Source organism: Phascolarctos cinereus, unplaced genomic scaffold (assembly GCF_003287225.1).
Source record: "Phascolarctos cinereus isolate Bilbo 61053 unplaced genomic scaffold, phaCin_HiC Scaffold_5;HRSCAF=322, whole genome shotgun sequence".
Taxonomy (NCBI): Eukaryota; Metazoa; Chordata; class Mammalia; order Diprotodontia; family Phascolarctidae; genus Phascolarctos; species Phascolarctos cinereus.
The window spans coordinates 44,697,976-44,722,242 of NW_027555958.1; the positions used below are offsets into that span (position 1 = coordinate 44,697,976).

A 24,267-nucleotide genomic window follows, 5' to 3' on the forward strand; every position below is an offset into this window, starting at 1 on the left:
CAACAAATATAAAGAAATCCAAGCTATGAATAGTCATGTGAAAAAAACACATCAAGTCACTAATTAGAAAAATGCAAATTTAAAAAGATGATGTTCTACCATATACCCCTCAGAACGATCAAGTTGACACACACATACACGAAAGGCAAATGATAAATGTTGGAGTGGCTGTGGGAAAACAGGTCCATTAATGCACTGTTAGTAGAGCTATGAATTGGTCTAGACATTCTGGAGGTCATTTGAAATTATACCTAAAAGTTACTAAACTATGCACATTAAAGTCTTTGATACAGCAACATTGCTAGTAGGCTTATATCCCAAAGATATCAAAGAAAGAGGAAAAGGACCTCTATGTACAAAAGTATTTATAGCAGCTCTTTTTGTAGTTGCAAAGAACTAGAAACTAAGGCTGTGGCCATTATTAGAGAATGGTCAAACAAATCACGTCATGTGAATGTATTGTAACATCACTGCAGCATGAGAAATGACAAAAGGGATGGTTTCAGAGAAACTTGGGAAGACTTGTGAGAAGTGGTACAGAGTGAAGTGGGCAGAACAGGAGAACAATAATTTATATAATAACAACATCGTGAAGGCAAAGATGCAGGCAGAAAGAGAAAATAAATGGTTGTGAACTGAAAAAAATTAAAACAAAACAAAGTCTTTCATAACCTGGCCCTGTCCTACTTTTCCAATCTTCTTACACTTGACTCTCATTGTATTACTCTATGATTCAGTGATTCTGGCCTCTTTGTTTCTCACAAAAGACACTCGTCTCTCAATTGTCTGCATTTTCACTGGCTGTCCTCTATACCGGGAATTCTCTCCCTCCTCATCTGCCTCCTGGTTTCCCTGGCTTTCCCTATTTTCCATAAGTCTTAGCTTAAAATCCCACTATCAGCAAGAAGTCTTTCTTGGTCACCTCTGATGCCTTCCCTCTGAAATTATCTCCAATTTATCCTGTATGTATCTTGTTTGTATATAGTTTTTTGTATATTGTCTCCATTAGACTATGAGCTCTTTGAGAGCTAAGACTGTTTTGCCTTTCTTTGTATCTCAAATACTTAGCATAGTTTCTGGGCATAGTAGGCACTTAAATGCTTGTTGACTTGACTTTAAGTCTATGAGTGTGGCATTAGATGCTGCAGAGAATATCTCATCTAAACTTTGTATTTCCTCTACCACTTAACACAGTGCTCTGTAATAAACATGGATTTAGGGGTGTTCTGGTAAATGTTTTATCAACTGGCTCTTTTTTAAAAAAAGAATGTATCCATAATGCATTTTAAAGTTTAATCTCCACTATTGACACCTTACCTATCACTTTCCTAAGTCTAGATAATTAACAAAACACTAAATCAGCCCAGATTTGTGCATTTACCAATTTCTCGAGCACAAATGCTCACACTGAAAATTTAACACTAGGTTCTCCCAAGCTAGTTTGAACAGGTTCCTGCTGGTTATAACTGGACTTTAGCGAGACATGCTGAAAAAAGAATACCAAGGAGGAAGAGATCACTTTTGTGGTGGGTGGTCAGGGAAAGCTTCAAGCAGAAGATGAGACTTGAGGAGAGACACAGTTCTGACAGGTTCAAAAGGAACTGCAGCAAAGTAGATGATTGCTAAATTTTATGAGGTGCTTGTATAAAAAGGAGAACTGAGTTATATTTTGAGAATAATGAGAACATGAGTCTGGTCAGAACAGAGGATTTATCATATAGAAGGATTGTGGGACATATATGGTTGGAAATGTAGTTTGGGGCAGATTATAGCTGGTTTTTGAATGCCAGTGTTGAAAGGTTTGGGCATTATACTGTAGGCAAATGGGAATCATTAAAGGTTTGTGAACAATAGAGTGGCATGATGAAAATAGCATTTTAGGGAGAAGTGCATAGGGTGAAATGGGAGGGAGAAGGACTAGAGTCGGGGGAACAGGAAGGTTGCTATTGTAATAATCTAGGCATTAAATAATAAGAGCCCAATTTTGGGGAGTGCCTGTGGAAAAGGAAAGGGAGTTTGAATTTTCATCATGAAAAGGCACAAAAATTCCTGGGCGCTGATAGCAGACTATCCTTTGAATTCTCTCTGGGTATCTGGGCTCCCCCTTTCCTTTACTACCTCTTCTATGCCTGAGCTTCAAGGCTTATGGGCTCCCTGGTTGATTGCTCCAGGAAAATACAAAGCCCTTTTTTTTTTTAAACCTTTCTCTGGGTACTTTGGAAGCACAGATCGTTGTTGCAATTTCCTGAGGGAGCCCTTGGTGTTTTTTGGATGAGTCACCAAGAATAGTCTCTAGGAGTGGGATAGACTTTTGCTACATGGCAAAAAGAAGGTGTGTGGCCTTATGGGTCCTGGTAGTATTTCCCCTGATGTCTCTATGTCATTTTCTTACCTTTCTCCTTTCTAGGAGAAAAACTACTTACCTGTTGTGTCCTCTTGCTTCTGAATAGCAGGTGTCTGGCATAGAGCCTATGGGTTGCATGTACATCACTAGAATAATTTTTTTCCCCCTACTCTGGTTCTAAAGGGAAACTAGACTCAGGAATGAGAAGGGACTCCTCCAGTGGATTAGGAGCTGAGCTGGTACTAGAACCCAGGTGGCTTGGCTCGAAGCCCATTTGACCACACTGCTGCCCACATAGCCTGGGTGAATCAACAACAAGCAATTCATTGAGCAACTGCACAAATAACAATGAGTGATCAAGAAATAGTCACAAAGCAACTGCAACCCCCATCGGTTCCTGACTTCCAGATTGCCAAGGAACCCTTTGAAAGTGTGATATCTTCAAAGTATTTGACTGGTAGCTTGACCTAGCATTAAACTTGGGCCTGCTTCCCCTTTGGACTTGCATCCTTAGTATGTACACACATTGGCAGACCAGGTTCTATCAGGATTCTAGGGTGAAATCTGAGAGTTATTGAAGTTTCTGATACACTTAGGCGTTCCAACTTGTGTGCCCTCTACTGATTATCAGCTGGAATGATTTGGCTTTTAGAAAAGGTATTTACTAAGCAAGTATAACAAGGGCATTTGTTACAGAAACACCGTCCAAAAGAGGGGTACACACTCTTGATTCTTTCTACATGTGCTTATCAGGCCCTGTAAAATATGTCCCATTCCAACCATTGGCAGCTACCCAAGTACCATTGTGTATGCATCAACAGATAATCAATCAATAAACATTTATTAAGTGCCCACTATGTGCCAGGCACTGTTCTAAGCACCAGAGTTTATGGAATAGCACCAGCACATGAAATGTCTCAATTTTTAGGTTTTTCCAACTGTCTGCTTTTTGGAGTTATCTGCTTCCCTGTTTCCCAGTCTTGTTTTGGAAGTCCCACCATTTTAACTGGTAAGGAAGTAATGTATTATTTGTTGCTTTTAGTGCTCAAATTATGCTTTGGATCTTTGAGGATGAGCAGATGAAGAAGGGAATAAAGGAAGTGGTGTGAAGTGGGTAGAGCAAGTTTATCACATATTGCACGGGGTAGGGGGTGGGGTGGGGCTTTCAGGTTCTGGGAAGTAAGTCCATTACCACTATGACCTATACTCCTTTGGAGTGGTAAACGCGGCAAACCTCTCATAGTTCAGAAATGTGAGGTGTGCCAACTCCCTCCCTACCCCCCCCCAAGATGCCATTAAATGGCTCAGTAAATATATTAACTCTCTTGAGCCAATCTCCAAACTTTAAAACCTGGTGTGAATAAGTCAGACACGGATAAGGAACAAGTATTTGTTACGCACCGACTACGGTCAGCACTGTGCTAAATGCTTTACAAATATTATCTTATTAGATCCTCACAAAATCCCCGAGAGCAGGTGCTATTTCACAGTTGAGGAAACAGCGGCAGACTCTGATGAACAGACTAATGTCCACTCGGATTTCTTTCGCTCGGTCTTTCTTCGGCTGCAGTGCCTTGCATTGCTAACACACAGAAGAAAACTAGAACAAAATCCCCTTTGCTCCCACAGACTAGCAATACTGGTACCCATTGGAATCATCCTGGGGGACCTGGGAGTTAACCTTCCCAAGCCCTGGCTCCTCCTTAGTCAGGGGGCCCCCCAGGAGGCAGGGCTGGTTTAAGGTTTCCTAGAGTGAGCTGGCTCACCACAGTTTGTCTCTTTATATACGTTTATTGCCCCTTATAAAGCTAGATAGAGCCACAATAAATGCTTGTGGACTGGACCAGGTGAGCCGCACGCAGTTGTGAAGGTATGGGGAGGTTGACTCGGGACTGTTGCATCCTGGCTCACTCGAACGTAACTCAGGGAATCAGCATTAATTTAGCGTGAAATGCAGATTCCAGGAAGTTGGAATCCTAGGACGGCGTTCGGAATTCCCTTTGGCATGTCACTTAGTCATTGCAGAGTATGCCTGAGATGGTTATCTGTGCGCTTCCCTGTACGAGGTACCAGTCCACGGTCCCCTCCCTGCAGGAGCTAACTCCCAAAGCCGGAGGATCGATTCCTGTGGTGCATTAAGGGCTGAGGGGGAGGGGGCTTGGGTACCGGCTCTTTCGGGGTGGGGAAGGAAAGGCGAGGACGGGATGGGAGACCGGGAGCATCTACCTCTAGGGCCCCATCACTTTTCTCGAGCCCTCTCCCCCTCCCCAGCTCCCCAAACTCCAGCTTGGGGACGCTCCGCAGGGACAAATGGGCAACGAGGGGTCGCCCAGCTCGCTCGGGAGCGCTGGACAAGAGAAAAAGAAGCGGGGTCACGCGCGGGTTAACTGCAGGGCGGCGTGAAGGCGGGGGCGGAGGCGGTGGTAGCGGCGGCGATCGAGGTGAGGAGGCGGGGCTTCGAGAGGGGGCGGGACCGAGCCGGAGGCGGCCGCGGCCGCGGCCGCGGCGGGGGCCTCAGCGGCTTTAGGTGTCACTACCAACCCACTCCGGCCGGAAACAGGCGCCAGTTTCCGGCCGGACGGTTGAGGAGTGGCCGCTCCAGGGCCAGCCGCCGGAGTCGAAGTCGGTACCGGGCTCGGAGAGCGCAGGGAGGCGTCGGTAGTGACAAGCCGGGACTAGCCCGTGAGGAGCCGCCGCCGCCAGGGCTGGGGGGAGGGGGTCGAACCGGCGGGAAGGGAGGGGGGCGTCGCCGGCCGCCGCGGGCTGGGGAGAGGCTGAGGGGCCCCGCGCTCCGCCCCGGCGGCCTAGGGTAACGGAGCCCCCGCCCGGGGACGCGGGGGGGCGCGCGGCCGCCCGTCCCCTCCGTCAGTCCGCCTGCCGTCGGACTCCCGCCCGCCCCGCCTCCCTCCGCGTCGGAATCCTTCCCCACCCCTTTGTGGGTGTGCTGGGGCGGGGGGAGGTTTCCCTAGGCGGGGGTCTCCCCTGACCTTCGCCGGGGTCCCGAGCTTGGCCGAGCCAGCGCGGCCGGAGCCTCTTGGTCCCCAAGTTTGCTGAGCTGCCCCATTAGGGCCGGGCCCCTGCCCCGGCTCCTGGCAACTAGTGGCCGGCTCGGGTCCACAAAACGCGCCCCGAAGCGGCGCCCGCGGGCCCTTCCGTCCGCCCTGGCTGCCTCGCGCCGACGGAAAAGTTCCCGGGGCAGGCTGGAAACTTGAGAAGCGCAGGGGTGAGTGAGTGGGGGCGGCGGCGGCCGACGGGCTCTGCCGGGCCAGCCACAGTCACGGGCTGGCCCTCGGCTTGTTTACTGGCCCGCGGTATTTTTAGCCGGGCTTCCTCCGGGCTTCGTTCCGGGGACTTGGCATGTTTGAGTCGGAGGCGGTCTGGCGGGGGCTTCCCCCGGGAAGGTTTGTTCCCCATCACTTAGTGGAGTCCTGGTGTCCCCCGATGCCCGACCACCGACGGGCAGCGCAGAGCCCTGCAGGAGGAGCACGGAGCAGCTGCTGAACTTCACTTTTCCTACCTTTTTATTTCTGTAAACGCCTTGTGTAAAGTTACTCACCATTGCCAGTGGTTGACTCCTCTTCGTTTGTATGCCGGAGGTCTCTTTGAAGCAAATAGCCTCTTTCATAGTTGGGAGATTCGTAGAAATGTAGTCAGTTCTTAGTCATCACCTTCATCAGCTGAGAGAAACAGTGGTATGGACAATTCACAATGTTATTTCCCAACTTATTTTTAGTTTTGGAATTTTTAAAAATATTTTTAATATTTTCTTTCCTAATGTTATACTTAGTTTTGATGAAAAAGTGCATTTTCATTAGTGATAAAGAGTCATCCATTGATGGAGTTGGGAAAGAAAGTAGCTAAGGTGGCTAGAGCTTACAGGCTAGTGCCTGTAGCTTAAACATGTCCCTGGGCATTAGCCACAAGTTAATAACACCAACAAATTATGGAGTTAACCTGTTTATCCTCCTTGTTCTCAATGATAGTGGAAGTTCAGCATCCGGCTTTACCCCATTCTTTGTTTTTTCCATTGTGGAGTTAAGAGCTGTCCACAATAATGCCACAATATTAATGGGTAACGATTAATAATAATAGAATTGAAATTGATAAATGAAATGTAGACAGTTGTAGAGTGTTTGCAATTTTTTATCGTTCATTTTAGCCACCTACTTAACTGAACAATATCAGTATTAATGGCCCAAGAAAAACATTTGAAAACTGAAAGATATAGAAAATACACATTCCAAATAAGTTTTGGATTATTTACCATTTCGGACTGTCTGCCCTTCATTAGCATGAATGATCAAGAGTTGACCATTCTGACTGACTTAGAGCTACTCTGTACTGGAGTGGGGAAGGAGAGTTGGGGTGGGAGCAGACTGTTCAGAGCTGAGTCAGTTACTCACATTTCTGCCTAATTAAGCTTGTTCCTTTGGTTTAATGCCTTTGAGATTCCTTTGAGAAAATGTAAATTTTCTGGTTACAGATGCTAGTGCTTTTTCCTCTATACCATATTGTCACCCCTTCCTGTCTAGTCTCTGAAAATTAGCCCCTCAAACCCAGAACATTTAGACATTGTTCCTTAGAATTAAAATACACAGTGAAATGAAAGCTTTAGTGAGAACTTCCTACCCTCTTACAGAATTATTGTTTAGGGTTAATCAGTGGAAGTGTGATCTGTCAGAGTCAAAAGTGTCATTTGGGTGAAATAGAAGTAAGAGTGCACAGACAACCTAAGTATTATTCTGGAAACTTCATTTTTTTTCTCTTCTTTTTCACTAGCAGTGTTTTGAGAAACAATATGGGGAGTGGAATGTGATTTTTTTGAAGTCAAGCACACCCAGAGAGATTAGAAGTACTCAGATGCTTCATTTTGTGTGTGTGTATGTTAGAGTTAGCTCAATTATTACTGACAGGCTCCATGACCTATTTATAATTGTGGCAGGAGCAAATCCCCTGGTTGAAATGCCTATAGTTTGAATAAACCTCAAAGGGGCAGGGAAAGAATTGGAATGAGGCTGGGTATAATTGTTACTAGCCTGATTCTGAGATATTGGTGAATTCTGCGGAATCCAAACATAATAAAAAGGGATACCTGCCCTTGTGGGGCTTTTGGCTTATTTGAAGAGACAGAACAGGGCTTAATACTTATGAAATGGCATATGAACTGGTGCAGTTTAATGTAGTGGAAAGTGCTGAGAGAACTTACCATGAGGAGCAATGAGAAATGGATAGTTTCTTGGATAAGATAGTTTTCCCCTGGGTTTTGGCAGAAAAGGGAAGGACATTCCAGGTAGAGGAAATGGCATGTGCAGAAGTTGGTGTGGGTGGGATGAGCAGTGTACAGTGGGGGAACAGGTGAGATTGGCTAGAATGGAGGGCCTGATGGTAAGTCGTGGAAGGGGAGGGTGAAATAGAGAGTTCTGAGGAGAGGGGTTTGGATTTGTTAACATTGGGTAATAGAGAACCCTGTTAGGCCCGTGAATGGAAGAATGTTGTACTGGGAGTTCTGGTTTATAGAGAGAGGGAGGCAGATATATTAGGACCCATTTCTTCCTCTCCTGAACTAGTTTAGGTGAAGAGAACCTTGGCTGGGGCTTCAGTTTTCTTTGTGGAAGCAGTTCTGTTTCAAGCAGCTTAATTTTACAAAGCCCTCTCTATACCCATCTGAGAGTGGTTTAACATATAGGGTATTCCAAAGGCTATAACTCAAAGGTCCCCATGTTCTTGAGGCAAGCAAAGAAAAGGGTCCATTATCTATGTGTTTTCAATGTTCAGTCTTCCTTGTTAAGATTGTAGGGGATCAGTAGTATAGGCAGTCCAGAACTGAAAAGTGCTAAAAGTCTTGGAAAGCATTATAATTAAAAACCCTAACAGGTTTATCTTTTGTTTTGTTTATGCTACCATTAAAATTTGCATTACCTGACTGCATACCACCTAATATAATTAATTACCTACCCTTTTTTCTCTCTACCAATCTAGGTCTTCCAAAACCCAGGCTAAAATTTATCTTATCCAAGAAGTCATCCTTTTCTCACTGCTCCTCCTTATAAGTCCTCTTAGCATGGTAACATGCTGAATAAGAGGGAGCCTGCAGTTTTCTATATAATGGTGTAAAATAAACAACTCAACTTGTGGATAATTGAAATTTTACTATACTAAGAATGTTGGTAAGGGACATGTCTTGTTCAGTCATTTTTTTCAGTCACATCTGACTCTTTTTGACCCCCATTTGGGGTTTTCTTGGCAAAGATGCTGGAATGGTTTGCCATTTCATTCTCCAGCTCATCTGACAGATGAGGAAACTGAGGCAAACAGAGTTAAGTGACATGCCCTGGGTCACACAGCTAGTAAGTGTCTGAGGTCACATTTGAACTCAGGAAGATGAGTCTTCCTGACTCCAGGCCTGGCATTCTATCCACTTTGCCATTTAACTGCCCCACATGTTTTGGGGCAGACCCCTTTTAGAGTTCATACTGGCTTCTCAGCCTTTTAGGCCCTTGAGTTTTTCATGTATATAAGCCAGAGTGAGTTGTTCAGTCATAAGTGTCAAGAGCTCCTTAGGATTGCATCAATCTGATAAGAATTGAGCTGTTTTTTGTTTGTTTTTCCCCCCAAAGACTAGTATCTAAAAGAGGGAATTAAAGTACCAGATTTAATCAAAATTTATCAAGACCTTTTCTTCTGGAGTAAATTTATTTCAAAATCTGACCAGTTTTTTTAAAGGGAAAAATTAGCCCTTTAAATTTAATAAAATACTGTTATCCATCTTTCACATAAAACAGTTGGCCTGAACACACCTGACTTCATAATTGTTACCAAAGCTGTGTACTTGTGATGTCATTAGTAAAATATTATGATTTACCTCTTGGATGAGAAGATTGTCATCTCCCTTGGACACTGGAAATCAGAAATTGAAAAAGACTGGATTCTATTCCTTCCACCTACTCAGGATCATTCTTAACTGTGTGGTTATAGGGTTCTGTCTCATCCCTTTATTTTCTTTAGGAAATAGTTTGCTTTCACCTATGTGTGCTAATAGAGGGGAATAATCAGTCAACAAATATTTATTAAGGATCTACTATGCACTGGTTGAGTGGTGGGGATAGGAAAACAAGTATAAGATACTTGTAAAAGATAAAAGTCCCTAATTTCAGGGACCTCATTATCCAGTTAGGGAGACGAGACCGATATACCAGAAACTGTCAAATAATGCAAGAATATACAATTAAGTGATTGTTTAATGTGGACTCTAAGTACTGGAAGAGTTTAGAGTGGGGAGAGATTAGTGAAAGCTTCTTGAAGAAGGTGGTATTTGAGCTAGACCTTGAAGAATAAATAGCATTTGGTTGAGTTATTGGTAAGGGACAAACAACTGAGAAGGTTGAGCATGTTTGCTAAGGTGAATAATTTATAGATAAAGAATTTATGAGATGGAAGAGACCACGAGGGAACGTGTGGAAGCAGGAATTTGCATTGCAGTTAAGAAGTTGACCTCACCTTAGGGTTTCATTTAGGAAACATAGGGAAGTAAATTGGGCTAGATGTGTTGGGACAGTATTCTTGGGAGGGGGTGGGGAATGATGAGGCTGAAAGCCAGATAGTAATTTGAGACTGATATGATAGGAAAGAGGGAGAATGAATGGTGGTGACAGTGATAGAAAATAGTGAAGTGGTTTGGGGGAGTTTGTTAGGAAGGAAATGAGATCAGTTTTGGACGTGTTGAGTTTGAAATAAAGGCATGATACTTATGAGGAGTTGGAAAATAGAAGACTAGAGTAAATAGCAGACTGGAAGTATGGAGAGTCAGTGTATTGAGATGTTGGCTGAAGCCGTGAAAATGGATGAGTTCTATCTAGACAGACAAGAGCAGAGAAGCCAGGGTAGTGATGCTGATTATATACATATAATCTAAGAATCATGTTGTATTGGATATGCATGTTGTGATGTTAAAAAATACTGTTTTTATAGAAAATTTTCTTCAATATTTGGCTCAGACTGATAACCAGCTAAGATTGGGTAAGCACCTATGTGCCAGGAACTGCGCTAGTCGTGAGATACAAGGTAATCAAGTATATTTACATTTCTTTCCAAACATATAAAGTGTCCTAGTTGTCTGGTCAACATTAAGAAAACCAGGGATCAAAGTGTGGCAACAATTTAACATTTGTTGAGAAGAGATGGAAATCTTTTTCAGTGCAGCCTCACTTTCAGGACTATAGTCCTGAATAATCCGTGACCCCCCTGGGATTTTGCAGGCCCTAATCACTACTTGTTTAGACAATTATAATAGGTTCTTAATTGTCCTCTGCTCCCAGTCTCACCCCTCTACAAAATAATAGGCCTTGTGCACAAGTCTGACATACCATGTTGCTTCCCTCCTCAATAACCATCTGTGGCTTCCTGTTGCCTCAGGGACAAAATATGAATTCCTCAGCCTCCTATTTAAGGCCCTATAAAATTTGACTCCACTTTACTTTTCTACCTTTTTTCTGTAATATTTCTCTTCCTGCATTGTACTTTTTAGCCAATCTGAACTACTAGCTATTCTGAAATAGACTTGCCATCTCTTGTCTGGCTTCTTTTGTACAGGTTATTCACCCTGCCTGGAATGCACGTACCTTGTCTCTATCTTCTAGACTCTTATCTCCATTCTGACTTTGCCCAGGGACTGTCTCCTATACAAAGTCTTCCTAGAACCCTTTAGTTGTGATTAGCTTGTTTATTTCTCTGTGTATTTCTATCCTCCAGTAGAATGTTAGCTCCTTGAAGGCAGGGGCTGTTTGGTTTTATCTTTGTATCCCTAGTGCCTGGTGAAGTTCCTCATATATAATAATAATTGAATTTTCTCCCTTGCACTGTTTTGTGCCAGTTTAGATCAGTCTCCCCATCCTTCTTTATGAACACAACCTTAAAAAATACTTTTATTTGGGAATAATCTTCCCATCTACTTTGGTTGAACCAGTAAAGAGGGGTTAATGAATTAATCCTATCCTGATTTAAAATTCAATTCAGCAAATGTTTGAGTGCCTTATGTGTGTAGTACTACCTCATTTGTACAGCATTTTCAGGTTTATAATGCATATATGTATTTATAATCCTATGATGTAGGTTGTATAAGAATTATTATGCTCTTACAGGGAGCTCTGAGAAGTTAAGTAATTTGCTAGCAGTCATATGGCCAAAAAAGTGACTGATTTGGTTTCATGCCTCTGAATCTAATGCTCTTTCTACAGTGCCAGTGCTGCCTCTTCACAGTGCTCTGTCCTGGGCTTTACACAGATGAATTGGCAGGGAATCTGCTCTTAAAGTGTGTATTATCTAACAGGTGAGATAAAATACAAACAAATAACTAAAACTGCTGAATGTGATTACAGTACTATAGATGTACAAATAGAGATATTTTGGAAGTAGAGTAAGGAGAGGTTGCTTCCTTCTGGAGGAATCCAGGATGGCTTCAGTGGAGGAAGTGGCATTCAAGCTGGACCTTGAATGCTGGTACAGTACGTGTAGGGCAGAGGGCTGGAGGGGGAGAGAGCTAGAGGGGGAGGAGAGTGCTGAAGTATTCCAGGCACAGTAGAGCAGACTCTGGGGTGTGAACAAAGACCCGGAGTACAGGAAGTGCAAGGTGTGTTTGAGGAACAGCTTGTTTTGTTTTTACTGGATCATGGGGTACTTAAAAAGGGAAAGGTAAGAGAAAAAGCTGGAAAAGTAAGTTGGATCCAGAGCTTTGGGGGTGTCCGTCTAAAAATTTAGACTATTATATAGGCAGTGGGTGAGGCATGGGACATTTTTGAGAAGGGAAATAATAAAATCAATGGTATTGTTGAGGAAGAGTATTTGGCAGCTGTATATAGGCTGAATTGAGGTAGGGAATTCTGTTAGGAGACAACTGTGATTGTCCAAGAGGTAAAAATTCATTAATTTACCAAGCATCTGCAATGTACAATGCTAGTTCTTAGAAGTAAATACCACATTTGGATAGGAACTCCCTGAGACGCAAATACAGGTAACTATAATAGACTGTTATATCAGTGCATTGGAGGTCTGCAAAACCAAGTAGTATGTGAGGTCAGAAGGGAAAGGAGACCTTGGGAAGTCAGGAATAATAATTTGACATCATAATGATTTAAGGTTTGCAAGGTGCTTTACATACATGCCCATGAAGTCATCTCCCTGGCTTCAGTTCCCATTTATATGTAGATGACTCCCAAATCTTTATCTCTAGCCCTGACCTCTTTATCTGAGCTCTCATCTCTAATCACTTATCAGATGTTTTCACCTTTATTTCCCACCAGCACCCCCAGCTCAACATGTTTAAGACCAAGTTTATTACCTTTCCCTCTGATGTTGCTTCTTCTTTTAACTTTTATTTTTGTCAGTGATGCATCTGTTCATCAGGTCTCCCACATTAGAAGTCTTGTAATGAACATTGGCTCTTCTCCCCTGTTTTTCTTATATGTCCAATTTGTTATCAAGTTTTGTTAGATTCACTTTTTCAACGTTGGTCCTACCTTCTCTGTTCCCATTGTCACTATCTAATAGTATCTAGTACCTCATTACTGTCTACTGTAGCAGTCTCCTTAGGGGAATTACAGGTACCAACCCATCGTTCATACTGCTGTCAGATGAATCTTAGGTAGGCATTCCATCTTCTGTTCACTGATCTTCGGTCACTTTGTATTACCCACCACTATCTGCCATTCTTCTTTCACCTCATTTATATAAGATTGTCAAGCTAGCAGAGAGAAAAGAGTCTGATACAGATTCTTGGGGAACACGTGCTAAGCTGTTGGGAAGAGGATGAAGAGCCAGGAGACAACACAGAGGAAGAATAGTTAGAGAAGTAGAAAAATCACTGTGAAAGTGGCGTCTTAGAACTCAAGTTCGGAGTAGAGTGATCAGTAGGGTCACATGTGATAGAGGGGCAAGTGGTAAGAAAGAAAAAAAAAGCCATAGGATTTGGTAATTGTTGCCCTGCTGTTGGTGACCTTTGAGAGATCAAGTTTGGTAAAGTAGTTGTTGGTAGTGATGATGGAAGCCAGATGCAAGGGCTCTAGGAGAGAGTGTGTTGAAAGGGATACCTTGTTCATAGACAATTTTTTGGAGAAGTATAGGCAGCAGTGAAGGTTTTAGGAGAGATGGGATGGTAGCTGGTTGAGGTAGAAGAGTCTAGGCAAGGCCTTTCAGCATTGGAGAGACCTTGAATATAACTGAAGGGAGATAGAAAGGAGCTGTTGAAGGGATATTGGACAGGGGAATGACAGCTGAATAAGGTCCTGAAATAATAGCTTGCATTTTTGTAGAATTTTAATGTTTGCAAAGTACTTACCTATATTATTTGATCTTCACAACCACAATTTGAGGTAGGTGTTATTGTGCTATTTCCTCATTCTAGAGATGAGGAAACTGAGGCATGACTTGCCCAGGATCACATAGTAAGTATTTAGTGGAATTTGAATGCAGGTCTTCCTGACTCTCAGGCCAGCACTTTCTCTATTATACCATGCTATCTGTGTTTTGAAAAGGAATTAAGAACCCAGGGAGAGGGATTGTAAATAGTGAGAGTCCAGGGATACCTCTTCTTCTGGGATCAGAGAAAAGAAAAGGGGGGGGGGCGTTATTGAAAAATTTTAAAGAATGGTGGAGGGAAGTTAAGGAAGCTCAAATTTGATGGACTTGATCTTGCAGTTAATTAGAAGGCTAGGTAATATGCTGTGGGTGCATGTAACTGTGTGGAATGTGTGTGATTTAGGACTTGAAATGAGAAAAAAAGGTTTGAAACAGGCCCTTTGGAGAAGAAGATAAAGGCATGGAGGGCCTAATAAGTTTGGGTGGGGATGGAAAGAGGATCAATTTGAGAGGTATCGATTGAAGAAGTTGCTATTTGCCTTCTCATTAACCCCCAATAAGGTCTCCCTAATGTAGCCTTTTCAATGTAGGGAATAGATCTAGCCTGATATATGACTGACTGGTGCTTGGGGTTGAGACTGGGGGAGAGGATAGGGAGAGGTTCTCCTGCAAAGTAGAGGCAGTTTGGCTTGGTGTTTTCTTATAAAGTGTGGTAGTACAGTGTTTTTCTGCTCCTAGGCCGAAATCTTTCCCTTTAATCTGTTTTTTTTTGGGGAATATTTTTGAAGTTGGGCTGGTGCATCTTATATTAAAAGAAATAGGACATACTAAATTGGATGGTGACTAAAAAGATTTGTTTATGTTTGCCTAAGAACAACGTCTGCCACTCACTCAGTCTGCATCTCACTTTTCCTTAGGTTGGAAGTTTCATTAGATTTTTTTGTTGGGGATGTAGGGAGGGGCAGTTTTGATTTTGATATGCTGGCTGAATTGCAAATATATGTTTTGATCATGTGCCTCAATTGCTGATACTTGGAAGTACAGAAGAATTAAGTCTGTGTCCTTAGGCTTCTTTGGAAAGACCTAGTCACATCTAATAGTGTGGGAGGGTGGGTGCCACATATACGCACTTTTTAGATGAGGATCAGTCTTAGTGGCATGTACCTGGGCTCTGATTAATGTTTTTTCTGGATTCTATCATAATTCTCCTTGGAGAAGGGTTTTCTTTTGGAAACTATCCATTTTGGCTGAGCTACCAATTCCTAATTCTTTCTTAAGTGGGCAAGGGTACATTTTGTTTTTGAGTGTGTGTGTGTGTGTGTGGGGGGGAGTTCTAGGGGGTGGAGAATAATTACTCGAAATGAGTCATTATTTTCTGTAGATGGTTAGACATCCTTGTCTTTGTTTTAGAGTACCTCACATGTATCTCCTGATTTATAGGAATGATGGTTCTCATTCTGCTGAGATATCTGAGTTGAGGTGGAAACTAGAATTCCTGTGTTTTCATTTTGGTCAGTCTCCTCTTCTGTATAGATATGTGTACTGGGTATTAGGGAAATCCAGGGGAAGGAGGAAGAGGGAGAGACATGGGTTCTGCCCTCAGAGAGTTGACAAACTAGTAAAGGAAGATGCATACCAACATGAAAAAGGATACTCATAAAACAACAGCAAGTAAGCACAAATGATTGTAGTGGAACTATGTAGGCAAGAGTTGAAAAGGCACTGAGTAAAGGCATAAATAATCAGGGAAAACTCTCTGGAGGAGGTTAGGCCAAGCATTTCTTGGGGGAATGAATGAAAGAAGCAAAGGTTGTTAAAGAGTTAGTTAGCAGGTGAAGCTGATAGATGACATCACCTCATCAGGAGAATACAGCTGGTTGTGGGTGGGTGGACTGAGAATGGATAGGCTCGTGGGACACTAAGGTAAAACTCATTTTATAAGCTTCTGCTTGTGAAGGTCCTAACACCTTCACTGAAGAGGAGTTATTGGTGTTGAGAAACAATAGCCAGACTATTAGCATTTTTAAAAAAATTGCTGAAAATCAGTAATCTCTGAATCCTAGTTTTCTAGAAAGTGGTTAAGTACATATTTCTGCTTGCATACTTATAGCCAAGCTTTTTTCATAACCGAAGAATCTGGGTTGTTACTCAGCAAAGGTATTGTTAAGATTTAAATTCTGGCGTATTGTGCCCCTAATGTTGCTTCATGTTTTAGGAAACCTTCTGGAAGAATGTCTCCTGAAATCATCCTAGAGAAAGTAAAAATACGTATAGATGACTTGATTATTCGAAGCAACAGAAGGAACATCTGTTATTATATGATGAATTTTTAAAAAGTGAACAATCTCAAGTTCACAGATACTTGGAATTTGGATGTATCTTATTATTTTAAAAAATAACAGCAAATTTGCTTTCCTAATTGTTTGGCCAGAACTGTTAAAATTAGGGTGTTTGTTAACCACGTACAGACTGATGGTTTTGAATGTTATATGTGGAATAAGGTGGTATCCCAGAAGTACTGGGTTGGCAGGGGAAAGCAAGCATGGGATTGTACATTTATTGTGAATAATACACAAAAGTAGTTAAGAATTGACTAATGATTTTTGAGTTTCTAATGAACTGGCGTGACTGTTCCCTCATGCCAGCTTTTACCTTCTTGTCTACTTTTGATAGGTTGAGGCTGTGAAAATCATAAAGAATCTTGCTTGAGGTTTTTGGGGGAGTTTGACAGGAAAGAAAGCCTAAGGGTCTTAACTCCTTGTTCTGGACTAGAGACTTTGGCTCTTTCTCCAAAGCTGATTTGAAAACCCGTTGCCGTAGAGGTGAGGGGGCAGGGATCAGAGACTGAAGGGGGGACCATGGCAGAATAGAGGTTTTGGGGAGCAGGGGAAACAAGTAGAAGGATATTTCTAGGATGGTGCTGAGGGTACGAGGGCCTGCATGTGTTGTGGAGTTGGATCACGCTTGGGGTAGACTTAGGTATAAGAATGAAAGAGGTTCATATAGTCTAGTTAGTTAATCCTGCTTTCCAAATTTGGCTTCCGAATTTGTCAAGTTTTCTAGGACACTTTCTATTAACTCCACTCCATGTACTTTGATTTTGTAGTTCCTCTTTATAGTTGTACCAAGCCATTTGTGAAATCCATCAGACAGAATCCTGGCAATTTATAGTCCTCTAATTGAGCGGATGGTGTTATAAAAGAATCCTTGCTTTGAAAAGATGATGTTCTTTGGGGAAGTGCTACTCCTGGCCCCGGGGCAGTTTTTAGTGATAATTAGCTATTGACAGAAGAGGAGACAAGCTAAGTGCTTAAAGCTAAAGTGTTAGCAACCTTTGCCAGTTTGTGGGATTTGTGTTCTGGTTGTGCCATTTACAATCCTCCTAAGCCTTCCTATCCTGTGCAACTTTTCTCCCTTTCTTCCTGAAAGTTCTCTACAGGAGATCTATCAAATTTCGTCTAATCCTTTGAGCTTTTTATTAATTGCCTGCTGTATGCAAAGCACAGTGGGGTGGGCATTAAGGATAAAGAAACAAATTGAGCAACTGTTCTTTATCTTAAGGAGTGTAAAGTCTTCTCTGCAGTCAGTCAACAAGTGTTTATGAAGTATCAGCAATGTGCCAAGCCTATGATGAGCACTGAGGATACAAGTACAAAGAATGAAACAGTCCCTGCTCACAACCTGTAAACAGATGTGTATATTCAGGATAATGTGGGGAGAGAGTACAGGTGTGAGAAAGTTAGTCTGTTCAGCTATGGGAACAGCTGTGCAAAAGCTTGGTGGGAGGGGGGAGATGGCCTATCACATTTGGAGAATAGCAAAGTCAGCTTGTGTGTCTGAGACACTGTGTGTGTGGGGGGGAAGAGATAAAATAGATTGAGAAAATAGAGCCTGGTGGTGAAGGACTTTAAATAATGCCAAACAGAGGAGTTTGTATAAAATGGAAGCCACTTAAGGCTCTTGGGCAAGGGAGTGACAGTCACATTTGTGCTTTTTAGGAAGATTATTTTGGCAGCTTGTGTGAAGCATAGTTTGGAGAGGGAAGCCTGGAAATTGAAAGTTCTGTTGGGATGTTGTAGTAGTTTAGGTAGAAGATAATAAGGGCCTTAATTCCGGTTATGGCTGAGTGAGTGGGGAAAAGAAGGGGGTGGATGCAAGGTGTGATGCAGCTGTAGAAATGATGCGTGCTAGGACGTCCTTTTAATTTCTTGACATTGTGTGGCTAACAGTGGGGAGCACCTAGGGAGATAGCTTTTGTCCCTTTTCTAGTCCTTTGTCACTTTGATGATACCCTTTGCACTGCTTCTCCCATGTAAATCTGTTGTTAATGATGTTTACTGATGCCTTCCATGTGCTTCTCCACTGTCCTTCTCCACAATTAAAACTGTTAATTCTTCAGAGAATGAGGTACTTGGGGACTTGGAGCCATATAGCATAGAAGAAGATTTTAGGGAGATGGGACTTTGTTTCATGGAGAACCTTGTGAGGCATGGTGGTGGGGGAGGGATCATTAAAAGCATTGTGCCTTTTCCTTAAGGCAAGCCAGTCTGCTCTCCTAGCCTGTTAAGCACACCCACACATCTAATCTAACCTAATGACCATGTTTTAAGTGCCTACTATGATGGGGATACTCAGACAAAAAGAACCTCCCCCCCACCCTGGTACCATTCTTTTGGGTGGGGATAATATGTATAAAGGGTTAAGTATATACTTGATTATTTGAAGAGGAAAGGGCACTAACAAACATGCTTCTGTCAGGCTGCCTTGGCACAGGGAGGCCCTTCATTTGATACAAATTTCTCCTTGAAATGACAATATATAGTAGGGAGGGGGGATGTTTCATTTCTTTAAATGAAACAGTTTCTTACTGTATGTAGCCTTGTTTAGTTTAATTCTACTTATCTCATACTAGGCATAGCTGTGTCTATAGTCTTTTAAGTGATATTACATTAGTAAGGCAAGAGTTCTTAACTTTTTGTTGTATTGTGAAACTGTATAGAGCACTGAGCCTTGAGTCTAGGAAGACCTGAGTTCAAGTTTGGCCTCTAGTAAGCTGTGTGACCTTGGGCAAATCATTTAACTAGCCTTTGTCCTCAGTTTCCTCAGCTGTAAAATAGGGATGATAATAACACAAACCAGGTTTGTTGTGATAATCAGATAAGATATTTTAAAAGTGCTTGGCACAATGCCTGGCACATAGTAGATACTTAATGTTTTCAGAAGATGTTTGTTTACTTCCTTCTTTCCTTCCTTTGGCAGTCTGGTGAAGTCTACCTCCTTCCTGGGATAATGTTTTTAAATACATAAAGTAAGATACATAAGATTACAAAGGAAACCAATTACATTGTAATTATGATTATCAAAATATATTTAAAAAAACATACCTCACAGATCGCAGGTCTTTAAAGAGCTCATTCTCTGGGGAGATAGAGGAAATGATACCAATAAAGAAATAAATAAAATAAATAGATGACTTGGTCGCTTGAGAATATAGAGTCCATTGGTCTACACAGAATACAAAAATCTAAGTATATAAAAACAAAGAGAAAACCATTTTCTCTCTAAATGAAATAAATACACATGAATATAAGTTTTCCGTAGAAACAGGCAAATACTAGAAGTAGAATTTGAGATAGAATGAACCTTAGAAACTTTATAGTTCAACCTTTTTAATTTTTTTTTAACAGATTAAGAAATTGAGACTCCTGTCCCTTCCCACTGCTTGACTGTTATCATTGGTATTTTAAAAAGTTATGTTTTTGTGTTTATTAGTAAGCATTTATTTTCTCTTTCCCTCATTTAAAAAAAAAAAGGAAAATCCTTACAAAACTATGCACAGGTAAACAAATTTGAACATTAGCCATGTTCAAAAAATACATGTTTCATTCTGTATCAAGCCTTAGTCCATTACCTCTCTGCCAGGTGTTAAGATAATATTCTTCATTGCTGGTCTTCTTAAATAGTGATCAGTCATTAAATTTGAAGATCAGAGTTCTTAAGTCTTTCAGAGTTGTTTGTCTTTACAGTATATAAATTGTTGTTCTCCTGGTTTTGACTACTTCACTCTGTATCATTTCTTAAAAGTCTTCCCAGAATTTCTCTAAAACCATTCCTTTTGTCATTTCTTAAAGTGCAGTAGTATTCCATTCCAATCGTATGCCACAACTTACTCAGCCATTCTCTAATTAATGAGTATCCCCTTAGTTTCCAGTTCTTTGCCACTACAAAAAGGACTTCTATAAATATTTTTGTACGTAGGGGTTCTTTTCCTCTTTCTCTGACCTCTTTGGGGTATAGGCTTCATAGTGGTAGTGATGGGTCAAAAATTATGCACAGTAACTTTTGGACGTAGTTCCAGATTGCTTTCTCGAGTGGCAGGACTAATTCATAGCTCTATTAATGATGCATTAATATGTCTGTTTTCCCAAAGCTCTACTAATATTTGTTTTCCTTTTTTTTTTTCAACTTTGCCAAACTCAGGCGTGTGAGGTGGAATCTCAGTTGCTTGAATTTATATTTCTCCCAATTATTAGTGGAGTGTTTTTTCATATAATTATTGATAGTTTAGATTTCTTCCTTTGTTCATATCTTTTGACTGTTTATCAGTCAGGGAACCAACGTTATTGTTGTAATTAATATAAAATCAAAGGATTTTAAAGCTGCAAGTGACATCTCCTTTTGTTGGGTGCCTAGAGGATGCTTAACCTTCTAGAGCATCGTATTAGGGTGGAGATACAGAGAGATATAAGGCATCATCTTCACTCTTAAGGAGCTTGCAGCCTATTTAAGAAAACATGGAATATATATAAAAAGATAATGCATTTTATTTGCATTAAATGAATGCTGCAGACAGTAGTGCCACAGCAGTGTAAAGAAGAGCAGGTTTTGTGAAGGAAGGTTCATCTTTGTTAAAAATTGGCGTTGCTAATGTGTAAGAAACCAATAGTATCCTTGGAATTACCCACAAGCAGAGATTATAAATTTCTTGCATGTAGGGACAATATCTTACAGTTTCTTGCCTAATGTGTTCTGCACACTCCAGGTATCATATATTTGTTGATGATTATAGTAACCTTGAAATGATAGTCAGAACCAGGATATATGGCCCCGCCCCAACAGTCAAGAACTAGATTTGACATAAAATGATTACTTGTGTATAGTATAGAATTTTGAGAGTCAGGGAATTTTAGAGATTATCAAAATTCAGTCTTCATATAATGCAGAAATCCTGCATATAGGTGAGAGTACTCTGTAACGTCTTTTGAGTAGTAGCTCTGTTGTCTGAAATGAGAGAACTAGTTAGGGGGAAAGATAAGTTCAATTTAGATATTCTGGGTTTGAGGTGACTGACATCCATGTGGAATTGACTCTTGGGGCATATCAGGGTTGGAGATAGTAGATATATAGCTACTAGGTAGTGGAGCCAAGACAATAACTAAACTTCTTATACCTAGACCAATATATTTTCTGCTACATTATGTTGACAGAAACATGAATCAAAAATTCACTACATCTGAAGAAAATGAGGTATATGTTGCTACATAAGTATTAGTGGAGAAGGTAGAGCAAATGCTTGGAAAAGAATTGGGAAGTTGAAGACAACATTATGGAGAGGTTTGATCATAAACTTTTGTTTCACTTCTGCAAGATTTTTCTTGCAGAAGAGAGAGAGAGAGAGAGAGAGAGAGAGAGAGAGACAGAGAGACAGAGAGAGAGACAGAGAGAGAGAGAGAGAGAGAGAGAGAGAGAGAGAGAGAGAGAGAGAGAGAGAGAGAGAGAGAGAGAGAGAAATTCTGCCCAAAAGAACTATGTTAAGAAAAATCGTAATATCACTGATAACTGTAGTGATGTGGTTACTGATCTAGAGCCAGACATCAAATGGGTTTTTGGGAAGCATTACTAACAAGGCTAAGTGGAGGTGATGAAATTCCAGCAGAGCTATTTAAAATCCTAAAAGATGATGCTGTTAAAGTGCTGCACTCAATATGCCACAAATTTGGAAACTCAACAGTGGCCACTGGATTGGAAAAGATCAGTTTACATCCCAATCCTGAAGAATGGCAATGCCAAGGAATATTCAAATTACCAAATAATTGTACTCATTTCACAGGCCTGCAAGGTTGTGCTTAAGCTTCTGCATGCTAGGCTTTAGCAATATGTGAACCAAGACCAGAAGAGCAGGCTGGTTTTCAAAGAGGCAGAGGAACCAGAGACCAAATTTGCCAACATTCTCTAGGTTATTGAGAAAGCAAGGGAATTCCAGGAATGACTTCCGTTTCTTTGATTACACTAAGGCCTTTGATTGTGTGGTTCACAACAAAATGTGGCAAGTCCTCCAAAAGATGGGAGTACCGTGTCATCTTACTTGTCCCCTGTAGAATCAGCAGTCAGAACCAAATATGGAGCAATTGGTTGATTTAAGATTGTAAAAAGAGTATAACAAGCTGTAAAGTGTTATGCTGTTTAACTGATATGAGGAATACATTATGTGAAGTGCCAGGTTGGATGAATCAAAAACTGGAATTAAGGTTGCTGGGAGAAATATTAACAGTCTCAAATATGCAAATGATACTACTTTGATAGCAGAAAGTGAAGAGAAATTAAGAAGCCTCTTGATGAGAATAAAAGAGGAGAGTGTAAAAGCTGGTTCAAAGCTTAAAATAAAAAAAACCCCCAAAGATCTTCACTTCCTGGCAAATAGAGGGAGAAGAAATGGAAACAGTGTCAGATTTTATATTATTGGGCTCAATAATCACTGTAGATGGAGACTGCACCCATGAAATCAAAAGACACTTGTTCCCTGGAAGGAATGGCACATCTAAAATCCATGGACGGCATACTAAAAAACAGAGAGATCATTGTGCTGACAAAGTTCCATATTAGTCAAAGTTATGTTTTGTTCAGTGGCAATGTATGGCTGTGAGAGCTGGATTGTAAGGAAAGCTGAGTGCCACAGAATCAACACTTTTGAAATTGTGGTAGTGGAGAAGACTTTTGAGAGTCTCTTGGACAGCAAGGGGATCAAATCAATCATACTTAAAGAAATTAATTCATGCTATTCACTAGAAGGTCAAATACTGAAGCTTAAATACTTTGGCCACATGATGGAGAAGATGGGATTCATTGGAAAAAACCCTGATATTGGGAAAGATTGAAGGTAAAAGGAAAAGGGGATGGCAGAAGATGAGATGGACAGTTAGTGTCATGGAAACAGCGAACATGAACCTGGACAGACTTTGAGAGATAGTGGAGGATAGATAGGCCTAGCATGCTGTGGCCCGTGGGGTCATGAAGAGTCACACAACTGAGTGAGAGTCACACAACAAACAACAAATAACGTTAGCCATATTTCCTGTTATTGTCCTTCACACATCTTACCTACATTCTCAGAGCATATATCATACTTTCCGGCCTCTGTGATTTTGTTCTTGCTTTTATTTCTGCCTATAATGCCCTTTTTTGCTTACATCACAGCTCTACCTCTACAATTCCTACCAATACCTTACTTAGATTCCACTTCTTTTGTAAAGTCTTTCTTAATTCCCCTCAGTCATAAGAATAAGTCTCCTCTAAACTTCATGATTTTCAACTTAATTTTCAGGGATAGGGACGGAACCTGTGGTTCATTTCATTCACTTCATTAGGAATTTCCAAGTGAAGAAGCTTCCTGCAACATTTAATCTTAGACAGTTTTGCCTGAAGCACTGAGAAGTGACTTGTCCAGGGTCACAGCTTCAGTATGGATCCATGGCAGGGATTGACTTCAAGGCCAGCTTTCTGTCTGCTAGCCATATGGCATCTTTTAAAATGTATTTTTACCTTTTTATTTCTCTTTCATTGTTCATGTTTCATTATATGTGCGCATCTTATCTTCCCTATTGGACTAAAAAATTTAGAAGAAGAGGAGTAATGGGACCCATGTTCAGATGCTGACCCTGCCACTCACTACCTAGGGAATCTTTGGCACTTTACCTCTGTGACTTAATTTCTTCATCTGTAAAATGAATGGACTGAACTAAATGACTCTCTGTGGTCCCTTTCAGCTCTAGATGAACTATGTCCTTTGTATCCCTCCATGGGACCTAAGTCAGTTCCTTGCTCACACTAGGCACTGAAGTAGTAGATTTTTAGTGAATGAAATGATTCCTCTCTTTCTTAGTGGCAAAAGTTAAGCTATTTCACATTTAATTGCTATCCTCATTGCAACCCTGTGGTAGTACAAGTATAATTATTTCCATTTTACAGATGAGAAAATGGAAGCTCAGAGATGTTGAGTGATTTGCTCAGTCATACAACATGTATTAAAGGCAGTACTCAAATTCAGGCCTTCTCACTCCAAATTTTGAGTTTTTTCCATTATACTAGCTTCACTTTCTAGGAAATATGATTATTATGCCATTTGTGGTGGCACAGCTTTCAGTAACACAAGTCATTTACAATTGACTTTGAAATAGTTAGGATCCCACAGCAGTTATGTTATCTAGACTTTAATGGCCCTCACCACAGTTTGGTCAGTGGAAGGGGGAAGGCTTCAAATAACGTACAATATTGAAAATCTACTGATATATCCAGAT

The 24,267-nt window shown here is 41.2% G+C and overlaps 1 protein-coding gene across 1 annotated transcript in view; it reads left to right on the forward strand.

The window, feature by feature from the left end:
* Nucleotides 1–4,820: 4,820 nt before the first annotated feature.
* OTUD7B (OTU deubiquitinase 7B) overlaps nt 4,821–24,267 on the forward strand; it is a 78,080-nt gene continuing 58,633 nt past the window's right edge. Inside the window, 1 exon segment of the mRNA XM_078154918.1 lies at nt 4,821–5,026. The gene's annotated coding sequence lies outside the window, so the exon portion shown is untranslated.